Consider the following 20,274-nt stretch of genomic DNA (forward strand, 5'->3'; position numbering starts at 1 on the left):
AAAACATTATAATGTATTATTTACTAACAAAAGAAGACCTAAATAAATAGGGAGATAGACTATGCTCATGACTGGGAAGACTCATTATCATAGTGATGTCAGTCCTTCCCCCAAATTAATCTACAAATTTAATGCTTTATCTTGGGCTTTGACAAGCTGAACCTAAACGTCAAGGGAATAGTAAAGGGTGAGGAACAGCTAAAAAATTTTTGAAGGAAAAAGTATAAGAAAGGAAAAAAAATATATTAAAAGATATCACCTTTTCAGATATTAACACTTATTATAAAACTATAGAAAGTACAACAACGAGGCGTTGGCAAACGGGCAGAAAAATAGACCAATTAATCGGAAAGAAAGGTCCAGAAAAAAAGCTTGGCAAGTGTGGAAATTTGGTAGGTAACAGAAGTGGTTACAACTCAGTGTAGACAAGAGCTACTATCAAATCCTAATCAGAGAGAAGAGCAGATGAGATTGGAGTTAGAAGTGGGTTGAGGTGAGAAGGGAGTTTCAGAGATCACGGGGCACAGCCAGAGGCAGGCAGCATTGCATCACAAATTCCTGGTTTCTTTTTTTAAAAAATATATTTATTTATTTATTTTTGGCTGCATTGGGTCTTCGTTGCTGCGCGCGGGCTTTTTCTAGTTGAGGCGAGCGGGGGCTACTCTTCATTGCGGTGCGCGGGCTTCTCATTGCGGTGGCTTCTCTTGCTGCGGAGCACGGGCTCTAGGCGTGTGGGCTTCAGTAGTTGTGGCATGTGGGCTCAGTAGTTGTGGCTCACGGGCTTAGTTGCTCCACCGCATGTGGGATCTTCCCAGACCAGGGCTCGAACCCATGTCCCCTGCATTGGCAGGCAGATTCTTAACCACTGTGCCACCAGGGAAATCCCACAAATTCCTGGTTTCTTGATGTATTTCCTGCTTCTTTTGAAGCCTTGTTGTAAACCACTAATAATCGACTCGTAATATGTCTAAAGCCTAACTGTTCATTTCTCCTTCTACATGGTGCCTCAAGTCCTCTGGGAATAGGATAGATAGCCATTTGGGTGGTGATGTTGGGACAAGGGCTCAGGACATCGTCCATATACCAGGCTGGGTAGGTCCAGGGAACAGGGCCAGAATTTTCTACGGATCCCTCTCCTCATTTTAATTTTAGGAACCTTGAAGGTGGCCTTATCACAACCCATTTCATGGGTAATTTTATTTCAGTGTACAAAACAGTCAGAAAATGGGTGAAAGGGATCAGTTGTACAGTGATGGATGGAAAGTAGACCTTTGGTGGTGATCCCTCTGTAGTGGATACAGATTATACATATAATTACAGTGGTGTACCCCTGAAACTTATATAACAGAATGTACCAATTTTACTTCAAGTTTTTTAAAAAGCTAAAAAAAAGAGTTAGAAATTTCATTTTGTTCTTCATTTCACGATGATCATCAGTTCAGACTATACTATCAAGCTTTGGAAACATTACACGAGACCCTGCAAAATGAGATGAGGAATTTGTTTCCAAGTTTTCTCTAGTGACTTGGGTCTGAGGTGCCAAACCCTAGCTAGGAACTAGCACACTAGATAGAAATCTCAGAAGGGGGAAGATTAAATAGACACCGGTACTAAGCAATAAAGTCTCCACGAAGTTTCTTTGAGGTGGGGCTCTTAAACTCTCTCACTACTGACCCATGCCTTGTAATTTTACCAGTGGAGATAGCATTCTTGAACCAAAGCAGACCTGAGATCCTGAATCTTGAACAGCTTGGCGGGAAGACAGTCTCAGCCTTTTCTCCAGGTTGCAAATTTGCTATGATATATTCTCCAGAGGCACATTGGCTCGGGCTTGAGTGGCAACGTCAGTTTTGGGTCCTTGATGTTGCAGAGAAGACTTAGGGAGGCCTTGTCTGACCTCTGACCAGATTTCAGGACAGTCTGTCCCCTAAAAGGCAATTTGAGTGAAGAGCCAGTTGTGTAGGAAGACTGTAAATGACCAGGCCCAATCGAGAAGCTATAAGAATGCTCCCAGCTGAGGGTATGAGAGACATCCCTTCACTGAAAACTCAGGGCAGGACAGGGAGAAGATACCAAGGCTATAATATGGCCCTGATTGATGGCCTGCTCTATTTGTACTGGGCTCAGGGCCGCACCTCTGTCTGTATGGGGAGGTGAGTTCTACTGTCAATCATCAGGTGACAGGGTGGATCTTTTGCACCGAAAAACAAACCTGCGGATAACCTGGCTCAGAGTTTCACCACTTCCATGCTGGCTGCTAGGAGCCAGCCGTACCTGCTTCAGAGCTCTGACCCCAGGGTGGATGGAAAAAACCTTGCTCTCCGTTTCCCTTACTGCAGCTGAAGTAAATTAAATCCCGCTGAAGCCTCCATTGATGTTAAGAGAGAACAAGGGAGAAATGACAACAGAGACTATAGAATGTAAGTATTAGCTTAATCCCTCCTTTCTCCTCTCCATCCCCAAACCACCTCTCAAATTGATGCTTGCGTTGTCTCTCATCCGGACTCCTGAAGCACTTCTCAGTTTGTTTCCCTACATCCATCTGCCCCCGTCATGCCATTCTCCAGACCATACCTGACCTCTGTTTAAAATTCACCCATGCCCTCAAGGAACTGCCTTTCTAGACTCATCTCCAGCCTGTCTCCCCACATGTCTTCATGGCATTTCCCCACTAGTTCATGAAGTCCGGGAACGCAAGGTTATCTCCCTCACTGAACTTGCCACGGCATCTGTGGTAACACGGGCACACAGCACGTGGGCCATAGATACTTGCTGATTCCATTTCCTTTGTCCACTGTGCAGTCAGCAGGCCGTGGCTCCCTGCGCTAATGGCCTCACAGAACAAGCCACACAAAGGGGAATTAGCTAAAGGAAGAAAGGCCCTTTTTCAATTTTACTCTGGAGGCCTAGACTATTCTTAAAGCCTAAAAGATTTTAACATCTTTTTGGCTTTAAGAATAGGCAATTTCTTTTGAGAATTAAATGTGCCAAAGAAATTAAAATTTCGTAAATGTAGGCTAAAGGGAGACTACTTATTAGTTTTACCACTAGGTGAAAATTGTGCCAGTTGTATTTTCCTGGTGACTGGAAAATGTCTCTCTAATAAAACTCATGTTTTTCTCAAAGTTTTTTTTTTCTTTTTTTTCCTGCAACAGGTTGATTCTGTCCCACTGGGCTAGAGAGTATTGTTAATTATAACAATAAGATACACAAAGGAAAAAAATCTCAAAAATTTTCAGATCAGGAAATGCTTAAATGTTTCCAACAAATGTTTATCAGGAAATGTTATTGCAGAATCAAAACATTTCCTGTCTGATGATTATGCCATGGAGAAAAATCATGTGATGCCAGTTATGCGGTCTTATAAAAAAGAATTTTTATGATGGGATATATTTGTTTGGAAAAATAATCCATTATAAGTAACATGAGATAGATGAGAATTGCCCAGAATCATACTTTTTAAAAACGTTGATTATTCACATTAAAATCTAAACCTTAAACCTTACAGAAAAATACAAGGAATAAAGTAGAAATTCACCAACATCTCACTACTCAGAGATGACCACTCTTAATATTTAAATGAACATAATTCCAGGCAGGTCTTGGTGCATATATACACAATTGTGTTTAATTTTATGTAAATAGTTTTAATGTTACATATCATATCAGCAACATATCATAGATATCTTTCCCTGTCAATAAATCTAGAACTGCAGTATAAGTTCATAATTGTGCATATGTATCATGTGTATCCATTGGGACATTCCAAGCTTCCGCAGCAGCTCTCCAAATATCAAGTCCTCATGAGACAATATGAAAAAAGCCTGAAGAGAAGAAGGGAGCAGCTGAGTGGGTGGCGGGGTCTTTCTTCAACGTGACCGTCCTCATAAGTGTCTTCATCGGGGACTAGTCACCTGCCAACCCCAGACACTGCCAATGAGAACGGATTGATATGATGTGCTCATACAAGCCAGGATTTCTTCTCTGTGACTGACCGTATCACTACCTAAACAAAAACAGGGTTCTGTGAGCAAGAAAAAAGGGATGGAACACATGAAGCAAGTTTAAACCCATGAATTCACAATGATACCAACAGACAAACTCTTTTGGTCACCGTTGGAGACTGTTAGTGAAACAACTCATTATTTTGTAAACTAGCAAATTAAGAGAAAGAATTAAATGCTTATCCTGCTCTCACTGGGAAACCAAATCATTGAGGAAAGTAGTTTCTGTTTATAAAAGTATTCCAGCTAATAAATGGAGGAGAAATGATGGAGTTAGGAGATCACCATTTATAACACTCGATGTTAATCTAATTCTGTTGACTGTACTCAGCATAGTACGGGTATAGGCATTGAGCATCAACAATTACTAACTTCACAGAAAGAAACAATCCAACATCACATGCCTCCTGATGGAAGGACACGCCACCATCTAAGAAGTCATCTTGCCAAGAAAAAAAGAAGAACCCAAATCTAACCAAGACTCTAGATTACTGATTTATGGAAAGTATGAAGAGTGCATTCAGCAAAAACCAGATTTTGGAAAATCCAGAGGACAAATAACCTGGTTTCTTTAACAAATAAATTTCAAGAAAACAAAAGGAACTGAAGAGGGAACCTATGGATTAAAAGAGACTTAAAAGACATATCGACCAATTTCAATGAGTAGACTTTATTTCAATCCTGAGTCACTGAAACTGTTAAAAAATATATATGGTACTTGTGAAGGTAATTAAAAATTTGAACTCTGAAAGGATGTCTCATGATCAAGGAATTCATGTTAGTTTTTGAAAGTATGATAATATTTTGGTTATGCTTTTTATGAAAGAGTTCTTATCTTTTAGAAACATCCATTGAAATATTTACAGATGAAATGATAAGATGCTTCAAAATAATATGGTGGTGGATAGAAGTATTGATAAAACAATTTTGGTTGTGAATTGCTAATTGCTGAAGCTGAATGATGAGTACTTGGGGGTTTATGAATCATTCTATCTATTTTTGTATATGTTTGAAATTTTTCCTAATAAAGAGTAAAAGAAAGAAAGAAGAAAAGAAAGGAAGGAAGGAAGGAAGGGAGAGAGGGCGGCTTTTAGGTAGGCAACCAACAGTATTTGCCATACTTTAACTTATCTAATTAGTTTGCCATAGAATATATAGGCTGTTTTCCATTTTTTCCTAATTATAAAAATGCTGTGACATACATCCTTCTGCATACATCTTTTCATATTAACAGATTCCTAAAGGTGGGATTATTGAGTCAAAGGACAAATTTAACACATAAAGTCAAACTGCCTTCAAAAGGGCTCTACCAAATTACACTTTCAAATGGATTTTTAAATTATTTAAAGAATATCATTGAGATTCTTATTAGGATAGCATTAGACTTACAAATTAATTTTAGGAAAATTGATATCCTTACATTATTGAAACTTCCCATCTAAAAACAAATAGCCAAAGCAATCTTGAGAAAGAAAAACGGAGCTGGAGGAATCAGGCTCTCACACTTCAGACTATACTACAAAGCTACAGTAATCAAGAAAGTATGGTACTGGCACAAAAACAGAAATATAGATCAATGGAACAGGATAGAAAGCCCAGAGATAAACCCATGCACATATGGTCACCTTATCTTTGATACAGGAGGAAGGAATATACAATGGAGAAAAGGCAGCCTCTTCAATAAGTGGTGCTGGGAAAACTGAACAGCTACATGTAAAAGAATGAAATTAGAACACTCCCTAACACTATACACAAAAATAAACTCAAAATGGATTAAAGACCTAAATGTAAGGCCAGACACTATAAAATTCTTAGAGGAAAACATAGGCAGAACACTCTATGACATAAATCACAGCAAGATCCTTTTTGATCCACTTCTTAGAGAAATGGAAATAAAAACAAAAATAAACAAATGGGACCTAATGAAATTTCAAAGCTTTTGCACAGCAAAGGAAACCATAAACAAGACGAAAAGACAACCCTCAGAATGGGAGAAAATATTTGCAAATGAAGCAACTGACAAAGGATTAATTTCCAAAATATACAAATAGCTCATGCAGCTCAATATCAAAAAACAAACAACCCAATCCAAAAATGGGCAGAAGACCTAAATAGACATTTCTCCAAAGAAGATATGCAGATTGCCAACAAACACATGAAAGGATGCTCAACATCACTAATTATTAGAGAAATGCAAATGAAAACTACAATGAGGTATCACCTCACACCAGTCAGAATGGCCATCATTAAAAAGTCTACAAACAATAAATGCTGGAGAGGGTGTGGAGAAAAGGGAATCCTCTTGCACTGTTGTTGGGAATGTAAGTTGATACAGCCACTATGGAGAACAGTATGGAGGTTCCTTAAAAAACTAAAAATAGAACTACCATATGACCCAGCAATCCCACTAGTGGGCATATACCCTGAGAAAACCGTAATTCAGAAAGAGTCATGTACCATAGTGTTCACTGCAGCACTATTTACAATGGCCAGGACATGGAAGCAACCTAAGTGTCCATCAACATATGAATGGATAAAGAAGATGTGGCACATTTATACAATGGAATATTATTCAGCCATAAAAAGAAACAAAATTGAGTTATGTGTTGAGAGGTGGATGGACCTAGAGTCTGTCATACAGAGTGAAATAAGTCAGAAAGAGAAAAACAAATACCGAATGCTAACACATATACATGGAATCTAAAAAAAAATGGTTCTAATGAACCTAGGGGCAGGACAAGAATAAAGATGCAGATGTAGAGAATGGACATGAGGACACAGGGAGGGGGAAGGGTAAGCTGGGATGAAGTGAGAGAGTAGCATCGACATATATACACTACCAAATGTAAAATAGATAGCTACTGGGAAGCAGCTGCATAGCACAGGAGATCAGCTCAGTGCTTTGTGACCACCTAGGGGGGTGGGAGGGAGACGCAAGAGGGAGGGGCTATGGGGTTACATGTATATATATAGCTGATTCACTTTGTTATACAGCAGAAACTAACACAACATTGTAAAGTAACTAAACTCCAAAAAAGATGTTAAAAAAATAAATAAATAAAAAATTTAAAAAAACAAAAAACAAAAAACAGTATGCCTCTCAATTTTGCCTTCCTCTGTCTCAGTAGTATTATAGTTTTCTAATTGATTTTTGTATATTGAGTTTGTAACTTGCCACATCACTAAACTATTATTTCTAAAAGTTTTTCAGTTTATATTCCTGGGTTTTCAAGGTGTATTTTGGTCATGCCAAAAGTAAGAGCAATTAAGGTGGTGTTTGACAAAGAGATCCAGAAAAACTCAAATCCAGCTCTTGACCTCCTTTTCGTTAAGGTCCCCAAGAAAAGTACATGCACATGCACACAAAAACAAAGCAAGGCAAGTGATCACCGTTATTATCTGATAACTTGCCCTGGGCGCTAGTGTTGAACTCAAGGAGATCAGGCTACACCATTACCCTGTATATGCCTACATGACAGAACCAAAGCAGGCCCTGAAGCCTGTCCTGGATCTTGGCTCTTGCCCCTGCAATGCGGGCTAAGGACAAACCAGAGCACTTGGCCAGGAGAAGCATGTACTAGAGCAAAAGAGCATTTGCTACAATACTTGGGGCAATTGGATTATCACTGAGCTTGCCTTTCAGGCACAAGGAATATAAAGTCACAAATGGAGTTAGTATGTTGGCTGTCTCACAAGAGGAAGCTCTGACATTTCTTTCTCAAGCCTTAAAAAAATGGGGCCACAAGAGCCACTCCCAGTGCCTCCCTCTAGACAGAATGGCACAATAACAGCTCCTTTCTCTGGGGGCAGGCAACTGTAAAGTGCCTTTGAACTTGATCAATCCAAAAAGTGGAATGGAACAATGGGTTATGGAAAAGAGGCTGTGAGCACTCCTTAGCCAAAAAATCTAATTGCATCATCTATGAATAATGATAAATTTTCTGTATCCTTTTCAGTCTTCAATATTCCTTACTTTACTTTCTTATCTAATTGCATTAGCTGGTACTTCCAGAATAGCATTACAGCATTAATTAGATAAGTAGCACCACTGTTTTATTACTATATTTAATGGACATGCTGTTAGGATTTCACCATTAAACATGAAGCTAGTTTTCAGTGTGTGTATGTAGCTGTTTAGCAAAATTTCCTTTATCAAAAATGAATATTGACAATTGAATTTTATCAAAGATGTCCTCAGCATCAATCAAAACATTCCTATTGCTCTGACCTATTTTTTTTTAATTGTACTACACCTTCCTTGTGCTTCGCAGATATTGTGTTTTTTTTACAAACTTAAGGTTTGTGGCAGCACTGTGTTGAGCAAGTCTATTGGCACCATTTTTTCCAACAGCATTTTCTCACTTCGTGTCTCTGTGTCACATTTTGGTAATTCTCACAGTATTTCAAACCCTCCCTCAACAAAAAGATTACGACTCACTGAAGGCTCAGATGATGTTTGTCATTTTTTTATCATTTTTTATTTCAGGTATGTACATTTTTTAGACATAATGCTATTGCACGCTTAATAGACTACAGTACAGTGCAAACACGACCCTTACATGCACTGGGAAACCAAAAAACTCATGCAACCCACCTAGGCATACCTTGGAGGCTGGGTTCCAGATCACCACAATAAAGCAAATATTGCAATAAGGTGAGTCACATGCATTCCTTGGTTTCCCAGTGCATAAAAAAGCCATGTCTACACTATACTGCAGTCTTTTGACCTATTATTATGGAAAATTATGTGAATATTTTCTCAAAATCTTCTCAAATCCATCTTCTCCTCTGTCTTTAAGCCCACCCCACTGTCACACTGAGTTCAAGGACTGCTTGTGTCCTGCCTGGGCAGATGCAATAGAGCCTTAACATGGTCCCCCTGGCCCCAGGCTCACCATCCTCCCCACTGCACACTCCTGGCATCTTGATCTCGGACTTCCAGCCTCTAGAACTGTGAGAAACTAGTTTCTATTGCTTATAAACCATCCGGTCTATGGTACTTTGTTAAAGCAACCAGAACTGACTAAGACAGTAGATAAACTTGACAGATGTGGTGATGGGAATTTTAACCTCTAAAATAGTGACCTATAATGTCTCAGAGTACAACTTTCTAGTCCAAAGAATTTAGCAATACTAAGTCAATAGATCAAAGTAATCAAAGATTTTGGAAAGGAACTTACATGTGATCTAGTCATCTTTCCCTCCTGCTTTTAATTTTGAACTCCCTGGGGAAAATTATTGGTCCCAAATAAAATGGAAATATTTAATGAAACACATTCTTTTGTACATAGATTTTCTAAAAAGAAACAGTTTTTAAAAAAAATTTTTAGTTGATTTACAATGTTGTGTTAGTTTCAGGTGTACTAAGTGAATCAGTTATACATATACATATATATCCATTCTTTTTAGAAAGAAACAGTTTTAACTTCTGAGAAAATATTCACACAATTTTTAAAAAACGATAATAATACAGACAATGTTTTTATTGTTAGATAATTGTCAGGATTCAGCTGGAACACAGTGTAAGGAATGTATGACCTTCAACTGTCCATAATGTGGAAAAAGTGAAACATGCAAGGCAGGAAGATCTGGCCTTGGGAGTTGATGGGAGTGACTTAATTTCTTGGAATCTGAGTTGCTTTACCTGTAAACTGAGGATAACCTCTGCCTTACAGGACTGTTGTAAGTTCTAAATGAGGTAATATAGGTAAAGCTGCTGGTATAAAATAGGTGCTTAAAAAATTGCAGCTCGGGCTTCCCTGGTGGCGCAGTGGTTGAGAATGTGCCTGCCAATGCAGGGGACATGGGTTCGAGCCCTGGTCTGGGAAGATCCCACATGCCGCGGAGCAACTAGGCCCGTGAGCCACAGTTACTGAGCCTGCGCGTCTTGAGCCTGTGCTCCACAACACGAGAGGCCGCGATCATGAGAGGCCTGCGCACCGCAACGAAGAGTGGCCCCCACTTGCCGCAACTAGAGAAAGCCCTCGCACAGAAACGAAGACCCAACACAGCCATAAAGAAAGAAAGAAAGAAAGAAAGAAAGAAAGAAAGAATGAATCCTGGTCAAAAAAAAAAAAAGGTGATGATTTAAAAAAAAAAAAAATTGCAGCTCTCATTATTAAATCTATCAGTTTGAGCTTTTTCTGAGAACAAACATATTAACTGGTAAATTTCCTCCACTTACAAAATATAACTAGGGGGAAAAATGGGGCAGGCACATGGGACCTCTCTGTACTATCTTTGCAACTTCATGTGAATCTGTAATTATTTTAAAGTAAAAAGTTAGAAAGAATTTCTTCTACTTAGAGTCCTATGAGAAGTACCTGTACCTTCCCATCTTGTTCAATGGCGTTGCTGTTATCGTTCATGTGCTAGACAACGAAATCCTGCTGTTTGTCCTATGAGTGGCAGGATGGATTGGAAGAAGCACTGCAAGTACGATTCCAGGGACTTGAGACAAACTTACTTCACAATCAGGGCATCTATAAAATGAAGATATATATTTAATCTCTCTCAGCTCTATGATTTTCTAAATCTGATGGTACAAAACTACAGTTACTGCAAAGAAACATTATATAAATTACCAAGATTTGCTGAATAAATGTCTAATGTTAAAAGTGACTAAACAATAAACATTTACTTATTGCATAGTAAAAGTTAACATAATATAAAGGTAAAACAAAATATTATATATATTTCAAGATTGTAATACTTAAAATGTTATATAAATCCAAATTATTGTATTTAAAATATTACTTAAATTCAAAACATGTGGTGACATCAGATGCCTGCCTGCAGAGCTGATGGTACTCTAAGGAAGTTGGTTTCTACACATTTTTGATCATGTACTCTGATCACAAAAAATACGCACTATTGTCAGTCTCCATATTAAATACTAGTAAAGTCTGATTTCTTAATTTAGATAAAAATAGAGATATTCTAACAATTTCTTCCCACATTCCAGCTGCTCTAGGGGTCAGATTTGTTGCAGGAAGTTTCCTATTCTATATTCTAGGACTACACCTGTTGAATCCTCTGTTCTGATCATTCTTGCTGTAATCACATCTTAACATTAAGTTCCCCATTAGCAATTGGTTTCAGTGGTAGGTATCAGAGAAAGTCTATGCTATAAACTGTCTTTTCATTTTTCATCATTTAGGAATAATCTCAGGACTAAAAACTTCAGGACTTTTAAGAAGTATTTACCTTATTTTAAGAATACCCTAATTTAAAAAAATAAATACTAATTTGTAAAGCACATTATTTCTGCAGGGAAAGGATTATTATACAGGTTGATTTGTAAATTATGTGTGGCATTCTGAATGAAAGTGGTTTTCTATAATTTTGCTCTCTAAATGGTGACTCAAATCCCTTAAAATGCCTTACATATAAAGTAGTCTGGATACAGGGACAAAGTGGCAGGAAATATTGAATGTTTGAATTAGAAAGAATTCCTAAACTTGTTTAATGATGAATTTTAGCTTTGATGGTGATCAGAGGAAAAGTCTTTTCCTGAACAGAAAAATAAGTGATTTTTTAACGTGGACTCAGCGTTATGCTGCTTTGCCACAAGGAAAGGAGGAAGGAGAAAACTGGTTGATCAGGGTATAAGAAAAGGTGACTTAAAGCCTTTCTGGATTAGTATCAGCCACACTTAAGAGGTGCGTCTATCCAGGCTGTCAGGTCCAGGAGAACTGGCACAAATCATCCAAAATGAAAGTAGACTATGGATTCATGCTTCTATTTAGGTCTTTTAATGCAGTAGGAAAGCATATTTGAGGAACTAAAGGCACATAATCAATGTTAATTTGGTTCCACAAACAATTCTTAAGCATTTTGTGATACAGATATTAATAGGGCATGATCTGTGCCCTCAAGAGTTTCACAATCTAGTGAGACAGACACATCACAAATAATTGTTGTATAAGGAAGGTATGTTTAAGCGATAACCCCACCTCATCTGACTACTCTCCTTAGTCTGGCCACCCTCCCCCTTAGATAAATACTGCTGAAGGAGTTCCTCCTGATTATCCTTTTCAAATGAAAACTCCAAGCTGTCCTTTCACTTATGGCTATATCACAGTTTATATTAAAAGGCCAAAGGATAACATTGTTTCGGGGGGAAAAGTTCTTCGTATGCAATGCCATGCATGTTAGATTTCTGCCCGGCTTTATATCCTATAAAATCGAATAAATGCAAGCCTCCTTCTGGGGCTCAAAGGACTATGCGCTGATGATAGACATAATTATCTGCCAACTATAGCAGCTGCCATAAAAGCAGCTAGACATTCTGGAATGATGCTTTTCCAATGAAATGACAAAAGCCAGACCAAACAAAAGACCGACACGGTCATTCTCGGTTGAAATCTGTTATTCCATCCGGCTGTTCTACTTTTGGCAAATCATTTGAACGTTGAACCTGTGTCATTAAAAAGTCAGTGTGAAAGCAGTCATCTTTACTCCATAGGAACAGCTAATAACACCAGCTGTGGAGCATTTTACCAAAACCCACTCGGGCCGAAGTAAGTGTAGTAAAGTGGAGGAAATTATTGCACGTTATCAAGCTGTGATGCATTTTACTAAAATCTACTAAGGCCAAGAGAAGTGCAGTGTAATACAAGAAATCACTGCAAATTAATAAAGAGAGAGTGTGGTTGGTCCAGAAGACCTTGGTCCCCAGGTAGGCAGGTCACCTCTTTAGCACGCATCACTCATTATTTCGGCCTCTGGATTAGAAAGGTACAGCAGTGAGGGGAAAGCAGGGAAACCGTAGGGAGAAGTGATCTGAGCTCCTTGATGGAGGGACCACCAGAAGAAAAGCTGGCACAGACTGGGGGAGAGGGACTGTATAAGAGCCTGCCGCATCATCCGCGCGCCTCACCCTTCCGGGTTAGGCATCTCCAAATTCCCAAGACTCTGGGGACCAGAACCCTGGAGAAGGTGGGGGTTTCCCACGGTGGAATCCCCGGGGAAAGGGCGGAGATGGACCCAGCGGGAGAGCCAGTGTCCAGTCCTAGGGGTCCGATCGGAGCCGAGAGAGAGTCGGCGAGAAAGGGGCGGGGGCGGCAGGGGGCGGCAGGGGGCAGCGGAGAGGAGGGGCGAGGCGCCGTCGCCCGGCCCCCTCCCCTCCCCTCGGGCGCGCACCCCTCCTCTTTCCCTCCCGGGTCGGTCACCCGAGCGCGTCCCGCCGAGGCCGAGCTGCTTCGAGGGGAGGCGCCAACTCATCGCGGCGGCGGGCCCCCACCGAGCAGTAACGGCGACCTGGGAGGCGGAGCGGATGTGGCTCGGGCCTGCGTTGTGGTAAGGACAAAGGGGATGGCGTAGGAGGTCGGGGGGGGGGGGCGCCAGGCTAGAAGCTGGCCGCTCTCAGACACCCCCCCCACCCCCCAAGCGGCGAGCCGCCTCTCCCCACACCGCCCCCGCCGCCCGAGCTCCCGGCGAGGTATTGGCGAGGAGTAGCCCCTGGGGCGACAACCCCGCCCGAGCCGCGAGCCCAGGCGTCTCCGCGCGTGCGCAAAGCCTCTGGCGGGGCCTGGGCGCGCGGCTCCGGGATTGTACCCTGACCCAGGCCGCGGGCCGAGGCGGCGCTGCGCATGCGTGAGTCGGCTGGCGGAAGTGGCGCGCCGTGCCGAGGGTTACGTGTGGCGTCGCACCAGGGCTATTGCCTTCCTAGAGGCTTCTCCTCCTTCGGCCAGCGCTGGGGAGGCACCTGCCTCGGAGTTCCTTTCCCACTCTCCGCCCCCCGTTAGGCTGCAGTTTTTATTTATGTCGCCTAGACCTTCGGCTCCCGTCCTGTGTAACTATCTCTATTCACCCAGCTTCCGGCCCCGAACCGGCTCGCTAAACTCATTATTATGCCTTCGACATTTGGTCCTGATGTCGAGGGATAGCGCAGAAAGTTTGACTAAGCTCGGCGAAGCTGTTTTGGAACTGCTGTGGAGAGATGGGGAGAAATCACCACAAATCTTTATTTTAAACCGGAAGATACTGCCCTGCTCAGTCCCGGAAATAGGGATTTTCAGACGCTGAAAACTTTCCAAGTGCTCTGCCCTGGCCGAGAAAGAGCTTCCTGCCTGAGTTGGAAGGCTAGTTCAGAGTGAACTTTTTGCTTTTGTTCTTTGGGAAATTACATAATAAGTCGGAACAGTTGGAGCCCAGGACTGTAACAAAATGCATGTCGTAGAGCTGCCTGATGCCGCGCTTGGCGACTTAATTGGAACGACGCTCTTTCCCCCAGACTGGGAAGTGACAGTCCCTGTTTAATGTTTATTGAGCCTCCTGGCTTTGCACCCTTCTAGTACTACGTTCCTGCTTGGCTTTACACCTTCCTGGGCAGTGGTACTTAGTTAAGTAAGTTTCGTGACTCCTGGGGTTGTTCTTGGAATGGTTTTTAACAATGTCATTACTGTGTGCCTTGTAATCTTATATGATGTGATGATACGGACATTTGGAGGCTAGAATAGAAGAAGCCCTTAACTATCAGAGAATCTGAGTACTCAGAGGTGAAATGTAATCTCTCTTTCCCAGGGCACTAGGCAATATACACGTTATTAAGTAGTAGGTAAAGGCAGGTGGAATGCTATATTCTTGCACACCCCACTCCTTCCACGCAGGCCTTAACTGCTGTTACTGGGTTTACCAAGCCGGCCTCCACCCTTAGGCCTGTGCATTTGCTATTTTCTCCATGCTCAAAGCTCACTTTCCCCCTCCACCCAAATCTGCATGGCACCCAACTTCATTCAGATCTCAAATTAATTGCCATCACTTCAGAGGTGACTGCCTCATCTAAAATAGCCACTTCTCTCACTCTCCATCTCCTTATCCTGCTCTATTTGGCTTTGTAGCACTTATCACTATCTGATACTATGGATTTGTATGTGTATGTGCTGTCTCCCCCATAATGGCAGCTCAGTAGATATTTGTTAACTGTATAAATGAAATTGGTATTTGGCTCCAGAAATACTTTGAACTGAAGTCGCAATGTGCATTCATTCAGTCATTCAAAAAACATTTACTGAGTGACCACTTTGTATCAGGTTGTATCTAGGTGTTTAGAGTACGTCATTGAACAAAATAAAGATCTCTTCCCTCTGGAGCTTACATCTAGCAAAGAATGATTAACAGTAAACATATTTAATTATTGGATTAGAAAATTATAAGTGCCATAAAATAATGAAAAAAGGAGAGCAGAGAAAGGGGACTGAGTACAGGTGTGCGTTGCAATTTTAAACAGCATGGTGATGGTGGGTCTAAAGGATAAACTGAAGGTGATGTTCATGATGGAGAACTGGTTTTTAGAATTCAGTATCTTTCTGGGAGAACTTTGTTTGTTTTACCATTCTCTGCTATGTGTTTCATGGGGCCCCGTAGCATGTCCATTGTGACAAATGTAACTGTCCTTTGCAGTATATAGGTGAAAAAATATTTTTTCCAAAAAGAGTTCACTTTATTCAGGATTTTAGTTTAATGCAGCAAATCAAATGAAGAGACTGGGTTCTTGAATGGAAAAGACTAGCCAAACGAATACTACAGATGGGTTGGACAAAAAATGTATATTTTCTTCACGTTTTACTGTACTTTGCAGTTGCTTCTTAATGTCCCTCTGACTGTGAATGACTAGGTGAAGTTGTTTTCTAAGAGTGGTTGTTGATTTTCTTTATTTGGAACTGTGTTGAAGATTCACCTGGTGATGTCATGCTTTAAGGTACTAAATTGTTGCTCTTTGAGATTTCTGAATGAACCAGACAAGCCTAGCCAAATTGCACTCTGTAATTAAAGGATGCTTAGTGAAAGAGGCTGATAGAGAGGAACAGTTTTAGAAAGTGAAGTGTTTTTCCCTTTGGGTCCTTAAGTGGATTACAAACACTGTATTTAAATATCAAAAGCTATTAATCTAAAACTATAAATGTAGAGTACCCATGGGATTTGCTTATGACTTTAGGAGTTTGTCATATTTAATTTTGGTTTTATCACGTGGTTAAAGTGAAATTAAAATGCCCCTAAGATGCTGTTACTTTTGAGGTTTACTGGAGTTGACTTACTATAAATCAAAATTGACCAGGAAAGAGATACGAGAATCTCTTTGGAAGAGAATGGAATTATGGAATGGAATGATCAGGGTTGCCGGGTGGCATCAGGGACTCCTGTTCAAGGCTGAAAATGGAGGGCTAAATGAGGATACTTACTTAAAAGGAGCAAATAGCTTGTCTCCCTGAAAGGGATATTCATAGTGTCCTTCAATGGAAGGCTGATATGTTCCTTCTCGCTTTCATTATCCAGAAGGAACATGTGTCTAATTCACACAGTGATCTCATCTTAACGTGAAAGTCTCCAGGGAATTTAAGGTGTAATAGTTTCTTTCAGCATGACTATGACACTGGGGTGTGTCTTCTGTGTGTCTTCAGCCTTGCTAATCTAACCTGAGCTCGTATCTATTGGGTTGGCCAAAAAGTTCGTTTGGGTGTTCCTGTAACATCCTATGGAAAAACCCGAATGAACGTTTTGGCCAACCCAATAGTACCTCTGTCTCCCCTTGCAAGACATTGACAAGTACCAGTATGTGAGTAAATCATGAATTGTGACCCCATTATAATATGTTCTGTATTACGCTGAATGTATTTGACTGAACAGTTTGAATCATAAATGGAAATGAGCCAAGACCAAGAGGGGCTACCATGTTGAACGAATATTTACACTGTGGGGCAGAGATGGTTAACAGTTAGTATTCTATTTAATAGGCATGTTAAGGGCTTTAAAAAAAATTGTATTAGATATATAAGGATCTAAAATTCAAATGGATTTACAAATGTCTCAAGTATCAGTTCATTTTAGCTAGTATAACAATCTAAAAATATTTGTATAGTTTATGTTGATTATTTTTCATATTTGAAAGTGACACTTTTGCTGCGCTTGGCCGGAAAGACCAACTTTAATGAGCCCAGTAATATTTTCAAACTAAATGCAACTTTGGTTTGGATTGAAGGTCTACTTCATCACTCTTGGCGAAGTTTGGAAACCTTTGTACAGTGAAATCATTAAAATAGTAACTATGTTTCTGTGTTCCATAAGTCAGTTTGCTGTTTATCATACACATAGGGCAATACCATTCCCACTGAGGTTGTGCTTTAGTTTTAGTTTGGCTTTTAGTTTTTTAGTTTTGTCCATCCTGTTTATAATTGTCCCACGTTAGTTAGCAGCTGTGTAGGGTATCTTACCGTTATTTGTCATTGACTTATGGCAGCTCATTCAAGTGGAGGTAAATTATGCCTATCATCCTTTTTTGCAAGCGATAATTGGGATCATGTTTAATTATTTTATATTACATTTATACATATTTATATTATTTCCAGCTTTCTGATGACATACCATTTAATGACTCAACTAAGCATATAGGTGGGAACCATCATTATCCCACTGACATGTACTTGGTCTGGAGCTCGTTAACACACTGATACTGTAAACTGTATGCTGGTGTCCTAAAAGACATTGGTTTTCCTTCATGCCTTGTTTCTTTGATTATAAAAGCATCATCAACTGTGTTGCCTAGATGAGAGAATTTGTTGAAAGCATTGAGTTCTGTATTGCAAGAAAACGTTTCTATACATTATGTGTCTCAAGCATAGCTTTAGATTTGACCTCATACTGTTAAGTTGAATTTTAAAACATACATGACACTGGACTTTCTCTGCAAAAATTCTTCTTTTTTTTCCTTCTGGGATCACTTCTAGAAAACAGATACCAGCATTTAGAAGCTTCTAGTTAATTGCAAGATAACAATTTCCATGGAAAATGCCTTCTCTCAGATACAGTGTATCTAGTTTATTAGCTCTTGAGGCCCCTGCATACTACTGGGTTGGGGTAATATTGACACAGGCAGCTACCAGCTGGATATCCTTTTGCTACAAGTTACTTCTATTTTTATTTTTTACGTATTTGCTTTCAATTTAGTGCCCATTGCAGGCACTAAATCAATATTTGTTGATTGAATTAGGCAAATGAATGTCCTATAATCAGTTTAACTCATTTAGGTCAGAAGTATTATCAAGTAATACGACACATTGTCATATTAGCAGACACACTGATTAATACTGATTACTTTACCATTAATAACATGTAGAGACTGCTTATTATATGCTTTGTACAAGGAAATGAATTATTTGTTCTTCAAGAGGACTAGGGTGGTATGTTTATCTTGTTCAGTTACTGAAAGACTGTCGTCTTGTCCACTGATCTTCAACTGTGTAGTTATTAAGAGTATAGGGAAAACTCTCAAAATACAATATGTACAAAAAGGAATTATCTGTCTCAAACAGGGATAATATGGAAATAAATTACTGAACTCTACAAGTTTAGAAAAACAGTCAAAATAGGAAATGTCATGCAAAAGATTACCTTAGTTGATATATGTTTGGTTCTGAAAATTACTCTTGTGGGAAGTCCCTGGCGGTCCAGTGGTTAGGAGTCTGTGCTTCCACTTCAGGGGGCATGGGTTCAATCTCTGGTCAGGGAGCTAAGATCCTGCATGCTGCGTGGCGTGGCCAAAAAAAAAAAAAATCCTCTGAAGGCAGAGGTCAGTGTCAGGAGCTTCTGGCTGAAGAAGGTACCTATGCTCCCATTTCTTTTTATATTGTAAGGCAAATATCAGTACAGTAAGATTCTATAATAACATAGTTCTTTTTATTACATTTAAACAAAATGAGGAAATGCATAAGAAACTACTTTTCAAAACACAAGGCACTTTTTTTTTTTTAAATTAATTAATTAATTTATTTTTGGCTGTGTTGGGTCTTTGTTTCTGTGCGAGGGCTTTCTCTAGTTGCGGCGAGCGGGGGCCACTCTTCATCGCAGTGCGCGGGCCTCTCACTGTCGCGGCCTCTCTTGTTGCGGAGCACAAGCTCCAGATGCGCAGGCTCAGTAGTTGTGGGTCACGGGCCTAGTTGCTCCGCGGCATGTGGGATCTTCCCAGACCAGGGCTCGAACCTGTGTCCCCTGCATCGGCAGGCAGATTCTCAACCACTGGGCCACCAGGGAAGCCCCAAGGCACTTTTTAATGTGAGTAATTAAGTATATATATGAGCCAAGTTATGTATCCCAAAACACATGTAAGGAAAAAAAACAAAGCAACATACAGTACGTATCATATGGGATGATCTTATGCCATGACACTGTCACTATGAAGAAGAGCTTCCCAATACAAATGCCAGCCTCTGCCCTGGGTCTCCCTCCTGTGCAGAAAAGGGGGAAATTTGTAAGCAGATTAAGACAAGAAGTAAAAAACACATTCTGATACACTTTTTTCTATTTCATATTTTTCTTCCATGGCATTTAAGATACTGTACTTTTTCTATGTTATTGAGTTATTATCTTCCTATGGTGTTGGTAAAATTTTATTTTACTGACGGTGAAAGAAATTGTGGTTTATGAGTTGTCATTATCAAGCCTCTATTGAATTCCTATGTTCGCAGTAAAGGCAGTATTAGAATGGTGGTATTCTTATTCTACAATTTTGTTTTCCTTAATGTTGGGTAACCTTATCCTCCCATACTCAGATGATTAACTTAAGCTTAAAATCTTGAAAACTGTCTTGTCAATTGGAAAAGCCAAATCACACCAATTCATTGATAGAATTACATGGCAAATTTTGCCTTTGGCATTACCTCCGTCAAAACTTTCTTATGAAACATTTCCATCAAAGTCCAGCCATATGTATGTCAGTATCCACTACACATTAAAATAGTATTGTTTTCTGCATGTTTTAAAATTTTATCAAATAGTGTATCATATGCATCATTCTATGACTTAGTGATTTTTTTTTTTTAATTTTTATTTATTTATTTATATTTATTTTTGGCTGTGTTGGGTCTTCGTTTCTGTGAGAGGGCTTTCTCTAGTTGCGGCAAGCGGGGGCCACTCTTCATCGCGGTGCGCGGGCCTCCCACCATCGCGGCCTCTCTTGTTGCGGAGCACAGGCTCCAGACGCGCAGGCTCAGTAGTAGTTGTGGCTCACGGGCCCAGTTGCTCCGCGGCATGTGGGATCTTCCCAGACCAGGGCTTGAACCCGTGTCCCCTGCATTAGCAGGCAGATTCTCAACCACTGCGCCACCAGGGAAGCCCGACTTAGTGATTTTTGATCAGAATTGTTTTGGAGACTTACCTGTGTTGATTCTAGATAATTTATTTTAATTGCTGTGTGGTATACACATTCCACAGTTTATAAATTCTGTTGATGGAGCCTGTTGATCAATTCTATCCACTATTTCTAGTTTTTTGC

The 20,274-nt window shown here is 40.2% G+C and overlaps 1 protein-coding gene and 1 long non-coding RNA gene across 8 annotated transcripts in view; one reads left to right on the forward strand and one right to left on the reverse strand.

Moving 5' to 3' along the window:
• Positions 1 to 3,631: 3,631 nt before the first annotated feature.
• Positions 3,632 to 13,559, reverse strand: LOC132352213 (uncharacterized). The gene is made up of 3 exons (XR_009498633.1): positions 13,178 to 13,559; positions 10,334 to 10,486; positions 3,632 to 4,006 (listed from the first exon to the last, which is right to left on the reverse strand). It is a non-coding gene; the product is annotated as an uncharacterized LOC132352213 (long non-coding RNA).
• RCBTB2 (RCC1 and BTB domain containing protein 2) overlaps positions 13,090 to 20,274 on the forward strand; it is a 37,216-nt gene continuing 30,031 nt past the window's right edge. For 4 of the 7 annotated variants that reach the window (XM_059902498.1, XM_059902503.1, XM_059902500.1 and 1 more), the window contains exon 1: positions 13,092 to 13,304. The gene's annotated coding sequence lies outside the window, so the exon portion shown is untranslated. Of the gene's footprint in view, positions 13,305 to 13,651; positions 14,355 to 20,274 lie in introns of those variants that run through there. The other 3 variants (XM_059902499.1, XM_059902502.1, XM_059902504.1) reach the window with 2 other exon arrangements.

This window comes from Balaenoptera ricei, chromosome 18, assembly GCF_028023285.1.
Source record: "Balaenoptera ricei isolate mBalRic1 chromosome 18, mBalRic1.hap2, whole genome shotgun sequence".
Taxonomy (NCBI): Eukaryota; Metazoa; Chordata; class Mammalia; order Artiodactyla; family Balaenopteridae; genus Balaenoptera; species Balaenoptera ricei.